A 3,759-nucleotide genomic window follows, 5' to 3' on the forward strand; every position below is an offset into this window, starting at 1 on the left:
TAAACTTTTCTGTATACTTGTCAGTATAAGCCAAGTATACTTAAACTGTATACTTATCAGTATGAGCCAAGTACTGTATACTTATACTATTCTATATACTTGTCAGTATAAGCAAAGTACACTTACACTTTTCTGTATACTTGTCAGTATAAGCAAAGTATACTTAGACTTTTCTGTATACTTGTCAGTATAAGCAAAGTATACTTAGACTTTTCTGTATACTTGTCAGTATAAGCCAAGTATACTTACACTTTTCTGTATACTTGTCAGTATAAGCCAAGTATACTTAGACTTTTCTGTAAACTTGTCAGTATAAGCCAAGTACTGTATACTTATACTATTCTGTAAACTTGTCAGTATAAGCAAAGTATACTTAGACTTTTCTGTATACTTGTCAGTATAAGCCAAGTATACTTAGACTTTTCTGTATACTTATCAGTATAAGCCAAGTACACTTACACTTTTCTGTATACTTGTCAGTATAAGCCAAGTATACTTTGACTTTTCTGTAAACTTGTCAGTATAAGCAAAGTATACTTAGACTTTTCTGTATAATTGTCAGTATAAGCCAAGTATACTTTGACTTTTCTGTATACTTGTCAGTATAAGCCAAGAATACATATGTATACTTTTGTTAAGTATATCTCTGATAAGTACATAACAAGTATACTGAAAGTATACTCTCTTATTCCAATATTTATTTGAAATATACTAATGGCATACTTGAATAAACTTAATTTTGGTAAGAGCAGTCAAATGACCACAGCAAACAGTTCAATGTCTGTTCTACTCTTATTCTATTTCTATGGGGAAACTCCATCAAAAGTTGTAGCAGTACTAGAATTACAAATTACCTCAAATTGGGTAAATAAACTATCCTATAGTGTCATCAAGTATGGTCATGCAAAAGACTATAGACCATTTCACGGTTGTAAACCTTTCAAATGTGTCCCAGTTTATTTCCTGTTTAAATGTAAGTGAATGACATCAGCTGACAGGAAGTAAACAAGGATCCAAGCTGTTGCCTAGCAATGCAATACCGTTGAAACTGTCTATAGAGAACCTGTTTTCTTTGTTTTTTTTAAGTCTCTCTGTGTTTCAGGTATCAGTAAATTTGTAGTTGCCAAGTTTCTGTGGTTTGTCTACCTCCTACGTTGTTGTTCTTACTTTCATCTAACAAACAGCCGTCTCACTGTTTTCTGGTCTGCAGCTGCAGCTGAGCTGTAATCTTAATTTGAGTGACACTCCCCTGTAAAACAGGAAATTATAAGAACGTAATTACGTACATCTTGTGGAATCAATTCAACATGTCATTTAATTTTACAAGCACAATAGTAGTCACGTCAGCACCTGGTAAAAATATGAATAATTCAGAAGTATGGTATTTCATGTGCAGGTTAAACCTTTCAGAGGAACTCAAAGCGGGACTGGAAGCCAGCAAATCACAGAAAAGAAATGCATTACAGGTAATAATCAGTATCATGGGAAAATTGTCAGTGGTGTGCACCAGTGAGCATGAATCCAAATGGTGTAGAATATGATCTAATATGTGGGTGTTATCATGACATGGATCCCATTTGTTTCATGGGAGACGGATGGATGAAAATGCTTCGTGGAAATGTAATAATGAGAGACAGGAGACCGCGTAAAAGGGAGAAGACAGACAGGAGCAGGGAGAGAGACTAGCAGGTAAACTCCCGGGATGATTTGATATTGTGAAAACAAACAGCTAATTGAGACGAGAGCCAAAGGTTCACAAGCAGCAGGTGTGTGTTGTGTGTTTGAGACGGAGTGGGCGAAAGAGACAGAGGGAGAAATTTACAGAGTGAAGTGAGTACACAAGCCACTCTGGCGGCAACACAAATTCCACCTCATCTATATGCTAAAGCCTTATTTGCATGACAAGATGTTGAAACCTCTACAGGCTATGCCCTGCTAATTCCTGTATATATCGCACCCTACGCAAACTGCACTGTGACCGTCATCTTCTTATGTAGCAGTCCCCCTTTTTGTCAAAGCTGATGTGATTCTGCCTCTCCCCATCAATGACAATAATCCTATTTCCCTGAAGCAAAAGGCTCATCTTTCATATCAATGCCAGTGGTAAATTAGTCTGAGGCCCAGGCATGGAAAATGGACATGATAGCCCATATTTATGGGTGAATTGGGTTATGTGGCTGGCAAACACAAATGGAAGAAAAACCACCGGTATTCTCTCTGGAACGTTCCCAGCAAATCATCATGTGTACATTAAACAGTGGCGCGACCGGGAGAATATGGGTTTAGAAACCCGTGGGATGTTGTGCACAAATTGAAAAAGTCATTACAAAAACAGCTGCATGTCGTATAATGTGACAGAATAGAGCGCCAGCTTATTTGTGCTTTCTCACTTTGACTGCCAGCCTTCATTCATATCCTTCAAACATAAAACCAGCATGTTGTGTTTAATAAAAATTAAACACCAAAATCTCTTTTTTACCTCCCGGAGAGTGCTTATAGCCACAAATTGAGTTTAATGCTCCCCTGAGAGCGTGCATTTGTAAATATTTGAGCTGAAACATAATTGCTAAAGAGAAATCAGGTGGGAGACAAATAGTCCTTTTGTTGGATCAAGGAAAAAAGCGGCGGCTACGGCTGGACTTTGCCACCGTGTCGCCATCGTTCCTTCAAATGAAGCGATAACGCAGGCTTTGTTGCAGAACATTAGACTGCATTATACCGTGTAAATAATCGGCTATTATTTGTAAAAGAGAACACAAGGCATTGTTCCAAAAACCCAGTATCCGCTCCAAGTATTGCTGGTTTGGAAAGAGAGTTACACAACAGTCTTCTGAACGCACACAAAACCATTCACACAGTCATATCTGAGAGATTTTCCTCAGGTTGTGTTCAGCAGAGACGTTATTAAACGATGCCAATGAATTCATCCCTTTCCAAAGGTCAGCCTTAAAATGGCTCTCTGAGTAAGTCTGCGGGGAGCCACATTATTTGCTCTCAGTTTCACAGGGCACTGTCGATCAATACGGCAAGGTGATTTCTATGAGTGAGTTAACTTGTGTAGGAGTTAGACTCAGACTACCACACATTTTGATCTTAGTAGTAAGACGGAAAAGATTCTACTTTCCAGATCTGCTCCACTGCATTTCCCCTTTAACCTCTCCTCCATCTGCCTCTTCCCTTCCCATCCCCTGTGGCTATATTTTGAGAAATCTCCAAAATACCCGACATAGTACGCGCACAGATTTCATGTCAAACTTAGGCTTTAATTTATGTTGTCCTTTAATGCTTTAATTTCTCGGCGGGGGAGTGGAAGGTGGGCTGAAATAGATGTGAAGAATGAGAGAAAGAAACGGCTACGCATGGGCAGCAGAGAGGTAGACGGCAGCGGGGAGAGGACCCTCGCTGTGAATACTGATGGGATAATCATTTGTGTTTCGATTGTGCATGAAAAAGCTAGTCAGCGTTGGGGAGGAGACGGGGGAAAAAAGGAAAGTGGGAGTCGAGCTTCGGGGAGGACGACATCTGGCGGGGTCTCGCACTCTGTCTTCGTCACGTTTTCCGGGTTCTTGTTTGTTTCTGGGGGAATTACTCAGGCCGTTGGGGAGTTATCTGATGGAAATAGAGACATCAATCTCCCATAACATTCAGGAGGAGTAGAAACACATCAAAGAACGGCTCTCAGCACTCGGGCATTAGTCATGAATTACGTGATATAATGCTCAACATGCATGCCCTCTTGTTACAGATGCATGGGAAAAC

This window comes from Sebastes umbrosus, chromosome 3 (genome assembly GCF_015220745.1).
Source record: "Sebastes umbrosus isolate fSebUmb1 chromosome 3, fSebUmb1.pri, whole genome shotgun sequence".
Lineage (NCBI taxonomy): Eukaryota > Metazoa > Chordata > Actinopteri > Perciformes > Sebastidae > Sebastes > Sebastes umbrosus.